Raw genomic sequence first — 7,320 nt, 5'->3', positions numbered from 1 at the left:
GAACTCTCACCCTGCTCTATCCAGGGGGAAATTATGAAGTGTGGACTTATTTCTTGTATGATGATGTCTGGGACTTCAGGCAATACAGCCATTTGTCGCTTGATAGACTCTAAACAGGAAGAAATAAATCTGGTTAGCAAATTTACAGTGTAAGGGCCAAAAATGAACAATGGAAGAATTACAGTTAAGGGTCCCATAAAAGGGGCTATCCAACTTTTTGCAGTTATTTAAACAGAATTTAGGGTGTTTTGTGCAGGTCTTAAACTGGTTACATTAATTGCCTTAGTCAGATGTCCCAGTATCTTGCCTGAGGAGTTAATATAGAAACAACATTCTTCTTTTTGAAAAATGCATAATCCCTTCCGATTAGCTGCGAGGAGATCTAGCCCCCTCCTGTTTTGTAAGACAATGCCTGCCAGGGAATCTATATGTCGTTGTTCTTGGATAGCTGCTGTAATTTCTGCCAAAGCCTGTGTTTGCTGTAAAGACAACTGAAGAGAAAGTCCTGTTATTGCAGTTGCTAAAGGATGTAATACTACTGGAGCTGCCCTTTTTACAAATGCATGGCTGTGTCTTATATATACTAGCATTTGCATAAAACAGTCTTGGAAGTAAAGCAGCGATGCCACAAGTCCCTTTCCATTGACTCGGAAGACTCATGTACCCTGAATTTCCACATACGAAATACAACCCTTGCCCAGGGTCCAAAGATACTTCATATCCCCATGATGCTAGTTCCAAAGGTGTGTCTGAGCCACTAGAGGAAGTTCCAGTGAGTTGTTCCCATAAAAGTGTTCCAGCCACAGCAAGTTGTTCATTAAGCCTAGAGTGGAAAGATAAGCTGGGGTGGAATTTTACGAATGATCTTTGGACCCCCCAAGCCAAAGCTTGAGCTAGAGGCAAAGATGAATTGTTGATTAACACTGTGGTCCAACCAGTGGAAATACTGGAAGTATTGGTATTACTTGTATATTGAGGTCACCTTGGATCAGGATACTTAAGGAGGAGGAATTGGTTTGGTTTTCCTAGTTTGCAATATGAATTGATTTTTGTTTCTGAGAAATTGTAATGTTTCTCTTGATTTGTCCAACTGAGGACAACCTCATATAAACAATTGTTTAGGGATCCCAGAAAGGTCCCATTCATTCGGTGGGAAGTGAAACAAATTGGGAATTGGCTCTCTGAGGTCAGGTTGTGAAAAACCCTTACAGGATTTGGGGCATTTGTAAAATTTAAATTTCGGTTGTTTCTTATGATCTGAGATAAGACTGTTAGGAATAAGCTTTCCACAGCTGGACTGGGATATGTAGCTCCTGACTGGGTAGCAACAGTGACTCTTGCATTGACCTTGACTATCTCTTCTAGTGGTAATGGTAAAACTTCAGCTGATAGTGAGCCTGAGGTACAAATGTAACAGGAAGTTAAGTTAGTGCGACTAACCGTTGAATCTGTTTAAACACTTGGTATTGAGGTTGGACCCCCAATATTGGTGAAAATAGGATTATGGACATAAAAAATGGTTCCCTTGTGGGGGAAGCAAGCAGTTAAACGACAAATATATATAAATAACTAGGATTACTTATCCCACAGTAACTATGCAACACAGACACCAGCAAAGTCAGTAGGAATTTACTTATCTTTTGGATGCCCTTTAAACAGGTACTTCGGATCCTCCACAGGTTCACAGGGTAGTGATTGATGGGAGCTTCATGTTCCAGGTCTGGAGCTTTAGGTATTGCAGGTTTGAAAGCCTGGAAAGATGTATCCAAGTATTTAATCCTAACACATTAATTGCAGAGGGTGTGGTTATTATAACTGAAAAAGGTCCCTTTCATTGGGTTGTAGCTGTTGAGTGGGTGACCCCTCTTTAAGTATTCTATCTCTTGACCTAATCTTGGGTTGCTGGTTAGTTCCTGGTATGGGAAGCCTTTCAGTCTAGAACCTTTGTAATGCTTGTTGAAATTATCCCAGATTAATTAGGTATTTTATTAGCCCAGCTGTTTCTGGATTAGTTATTAGATCATTACTTAAGAAGGGTCTCCCATACAGCATTTCCTATTGGCTCATCTTTACTTTTGCCCTTGGGGAGTTACGGAATCTAAAAAGGGTATGGGTAGTAAACTGACCAAAGTTTCTGACGTTTCCTGGCATAGCTTAGCTAGTGCCCATTTTAAAGTTTGATGGGCACTATCAAACTCCAGGAAACCTCCAGGAAAGTAGAAACCTCCAGGAAAACTTTCTACTTTCTTGGAGGATTGAGGTCTCCATGCTGAACGCAAATAGTATTTAATTCTGAACACCTTAGCCACCCCTTGAGTTATCTGGGAGGCAAAGGATGGGCCGTTATCACTCTGGAGGCTTCAGGATAACTCAAACTGTAGAATTATTTATTTTAAGAGGACTTTTACAATTTCATTAGCCTTTTCTGTTCTTGTAGGGTAAGCTTCAACCTAGCCTGTAAAGGTATCTATCAGTATTAGCAAAAAACTTGTATCATCTGCAAGCAGGCTCATGGGTAAAGTCCAGATGCCAGTCTTCCCCAGGGTAAGTTCCCCTTCTTTGGACTGGTTCCATTAGCAGAGGCATTTTGTTTCCTGGGTTGTTAAATGCACACAGTAAGCAGGCTTGACAGACCTGCTTAACTACTGAGGCTAAGTTAGACCCAATAAAGACCCTGTTTGCCATGGCCAGCGTGGCATCTCTCCCCATCTGGAAAGAGTTGTGTAGGGTTTCTAATAACCTTCCACTGGGCTGTTTGAGGAATATGTATTTTTGATCCCATATACCACCAAGGTCCTTGTTTCTGTCCTCCTTGCTCCCTTATAACCTGTTCCTCCTGTGATGTGTATTCAGGTTATACTGGGGAATCACAGAAGGGAAGCAGTGCTAAGACTTTTTGAGATTGCACCTTGAGGTCCGCTGCTTTTGCTTGCCTGTCCACCTTTTGTTCCCTTGTACTATAGGAGCTAAGGCTTTTTGATACCCTCTACAAGGGATTATAGCCATGGCTTCTGGCAAATGTATTGCCTCCAACAACTGGAGAATTCCAGGCCCATGCTCTATGGGTGAGTGGTTCCTAGTTAGTAGTCCTTTTTCTGTCCAAATCGCAGCATGAGCCTTAACCACAAGAAATGCATATTTGGAGTCTGTATAGATATTCTGCTTTTTTCCTTTCCCCAATATCCAGACTCAGATAAGAGCAATTATTTCAGCTTTTTGTGCTGACATGCCCTGGGAACAGCAGTTGGACTTCAGTGATGGTGTTGTCATTTACTATTGTATATCCAGCCTAGCATTTCCCATTTGACACAAAACTGCTGCCATCTGTGAACCAGTCATCCTCTGAGTCTGGGAGTGGCCAATCTTTTAAATCAGGTCAGCTTAAGTATGTATGTGTGATGACCTGCTCACATGAATGACCAATTATTGGGCCTGTGGGCAGCAATGGAGCTGGATTCAGAGCATTACAGGTTTTAAGAATTACCTCTGGATTGTCTAGGAGTATAGCCTGGTACTTGGTTAACCTTTTCCTCATTATCCAACTATACCCTTTTATTTCCAAGACTGACTTCACCTGATGTGATGTTAAAACTTCCAGTGGTTGACCTAGGGTGATTTTAGTGTCTTCTTCCACTAAAATAGCAGTAACTGTTATTGCTTACAGGCAGCTTGGCCACCCAAAGGCCACATGTCCAATTTCTTGGAAAAATAGGCAGTTGGTCTTGTTCTGAACCCAATTTTTGGGTTAGCACACCCATAGCTGTGCCCTTTTCTGCCCTTCTTTTCTGCTACATACAAGGAAAAGAGCTTAGTGAGGTTTGGCATGCCAAGAATGGGGGCTTGACCAAAGGCCTGTTTTAACTTGACAAAGGCTTTCCTCACTTCTGAAGTCCATCCATTCTACTAACTCATTTTATGGCCCCCTTGTTGCTTCATAAAGGGGTTTTGCTATGAGCCCAAAAATTGATATCCATATCCTGCAGAATCCCACCGTTCCTAAAAAGGAACAGAGCTGTTGTTTGGTATAAGGGGGTCCAGACTGCATATGACTTATGGCTGTTCTGGGGATATCTGCTGGGCCCAAGGGTTTAGCATATAACCCATATATTGGACTTGTTGGAGGGTGATTTCAACTTTTTTCTTTGACATTTTGTATCCCCGTCTGCCAGGAAATTTAAGACTTTTACAGTATTTTAGTCAGATGCTTCCTGGGTTGGGCTACACACAAGAAGGTCGTCTATATATTGAGGTATGCTTCCCTTTTCCAATAATAAATCTCTTAGATCCCTTTACAGGGTTTGATGAGCAAAGAAATGGGTGCTATCCCAAAAACCCTGAGGAAGCACTGTCCAAGTGTATTGTTTTTCTTTGGTATCTGGATTTTGCCATTCAAAGGCGAAAAGATGTTGAGACTCTGGGGCCAGAGGAATGGAAAAGAAAGCATCTTTCAGTTTTAGGACCAAGAACCATTTTGCATCCTGTGGCACCTGAGCCAAGACAGTATATGGATCTGCCACCAATGGATGGATAGGGATAACAGCTTCATTGATTATTCTGAGATCTTGTACTAGCTGATATTCCCCTGAAGTTTTTAAGATGGATAAAATGGGAGTATTACAAGGTGAATTTGCAAGGCTTTAAAAGTTCATGAGTTAGCAATTCCCGAATTATGGGCCTCCAGCTTGATTGGATATGACTTTTGGTTGGGAAAATAGCTGGAGTCTTTTAAAGCTGTATTTTGACTGGCTTTGCCATTTTGGTGTTCCCTGGTTTCTCAGTATACCAAGCTAGTAGGTTGATCTGTTTGTTAATGGGGTCTAGGACACTGTTTATTTCCCTAACTGTCATCAATCCTGCTGGGCAGTGTTTATATTGTAGTAAATCACCTATTTGAACCATGGTATCTGCCCCCAACAAGAGGTCTGGGCAGCTTGATATTACTAGAAACTCCTATTGGAAAATTTGCTTCTTGAATTGACAAGTTAAAGGAGGAGCAAAGCATCTCATTTTTGGCTTCCCCTCCATTCCCATAACATTCATGGACTGGGAGGAAAGTTTCCCTGCATAAGCAGTAAGGACAGAGTAATTTGCCTCTGGGGTCTTTGAAAATGGTAGGCTTTTAGTATAGGGCCATGAAGGCTTGCACATATGGTATTTCTGACCATTTGCCTTGTCTCTTACAAAATAGATCTAATTGGAGGATGGTGTCATAATTGAGACTCCATTGGCCATTGCTCTTGACTCCCTAGCTGAAATTGAGGCCAAAAGGTGTTACAATAAAATATTAGGCATTTCTTTCACAGGTTTCAGGGTCAAACTGATTGCAATGATTGAAGATGCTGCCAAGAGGGGAGTCAGACAGGACTGAGGGAGTGTTTCCCATGACTACTCTGTGGAAAAGAAGAAGGGAGTCTCATAGGTTCATGAGTTTACATCTAGAAACTAAAACAATTTAGATCTGATCCCTCATTATCCAGGTGGTTGGCCCTCATCTTTGGGCTGATGCTAACTCTTGGGCTCCCCACAGACAGTTACCTATTGCCCTGGCCCTTTGGGTTTGGGGGATATCTCTAATTGGTCTAAACATGATATCCCAACACAAATGAAGAAAAAAAATTAAAACAGACAGCAAGGCCGGGCATGGTGGCTGGCTGGGCATGGTAGCTCACACCTGTAAATACCAGCACTTTGGGAGGCCAAGGTGGGCAGATCACCTGAGGCCAGGAGTTCGAGACTATCCTGGCCAACATGGTGAAACCCTGTCTCTACTAAAAATACAAAAATTAGCCGGGCGTGGTGGCGGGCGCCTGTAATCCCAGCTACTCAGGAGGCTGAGGCAGGAGAATTGCTTGATCCCGGGAGGCAAAGTTTGCAGTGAGCTGAGATCACACCACTGCACTCCAGCCTGGGCGACAGAGTGAGACTCCATCTCAAAAACAAACAAACAAACAAAAAACAAAAAAAAACAAGCAGCAAATAATGTAATAATTATAGCCGCACAAACATGCACCTCACTGTTGCAGGGACTGATCTTGTACCCGGTGGAACTTATCTGTTCCATTCCCCAATCAGGTTATCCTGTCACGTTGAGGCAGGAATTTAAAGAAAGAAATAAGTTTTGTACTGCATTTACTCATTCTAAGAATAGTAACAAGCAAGGCTATAGGAAAGTCATGGTGACCTAGTCTAAGAAGCCAGGAATGAGCTCCAAACACCCCCGAGCAATGGTTAAGAAAAACAAATTCCTTTACTGTTTCTCTTTCTTTAGACCATTAATTATGACTATTTTTGCCTGTGTTTAGCAAGATTTGTAGGTTCCTGTTTTTCTTTTGACACAGCTGCAAGGCCACTAGCTAAGCAAAGCCACAAGTTATGTGAAGTCAGCAGTTATGCTATAGATTATGAAACCTGTCACTGTATGATTTACTGCCTTGGTTCTGCTTCCGTAGTTTAGCCTATATAAGCCAAGCTCTGTCTTTGTTCAGGGCTCAGCTTTTTGGATGCAAATCCACTGAGCTGGTGCACACCTTAATATTAAGTCTTCTTGCTCTACCCATTGGTCTCTCTGATCCTCTGCTTTCCCACAACAATGGTAGTCTTCAAGTGGCCGGTGCCTTTTTGGCTCTTAACTGCCAAATCCGTGCCAGCAAAAGGCAGCTTTAAACCAAAGTGAAAGAGCTGAAGCAAAAAAGAAAGAAAATAAAAAGTCCCAGTTCTTTTGGGCTTACCTCCTGGCTGGCTCACCAAAATATTTTACCAGATTGGAAGTTGGGAGTTCCAGGTTCTTGGTGTTGTGAACAAAGAATTGGATGAGACTCACAAATAACCACTCCACAAAATTTATTAAGCAAAGAATGTTCCAGAGAGAGGAACGGGCTGATTTTCAAGTGGTGTCAGCCCTGGATTAAAATAGCCTTTGTTCTTTTATGCCCGCTTCCTACTCTTCCTTAACTCTAGGAAGGGGATTTCCTATAATTGTCATATCCGTTTTCTTGTTGTTTTTCTCTCTTAGTGCGCCTGCGTGAGTTTGCCATGATTTTAAGTGTATGTACGATATGCATTCCATATGTATGAGCTGGTCAGTCTTCTGACTTCCTTCCCTATTCTGCTGCCTCAGAAGGCCTACTTGGGAGAAAAGTAAACAGTAAAGAATGAAACTCCCTCTGATCGTCTGGGAAATTTTCAGGGGAGAAATGGAATTCTAGGATTTTACTATGTGTTTTCCATCTGTGAGTGGGACCATAACAGTTTATTTCAATTTAATTCCACTCACAAATGTTTTGCTGAGTAAAATAGTCTCTGACTCAAGGAATTCACAGT

The sequence above is a fragment of the Colobus angolensis genome, unplaced genomic scaffold, assembly GCF_000951035.1.
Source record: "Colobus angolensis palliatus isolate OR3802 unplaced genomic scaffold, Cang.pa_1.0 Scaffold162, whole genome shotgun sequence".
NCBI lineage: Eukaryota > Metazoa > Chordata > Mammalia > Primates > Cercopithecidae > Colobus > Colobus angolensis.
Note: the sequence above shows the minus strand (reverse complement) of the source record.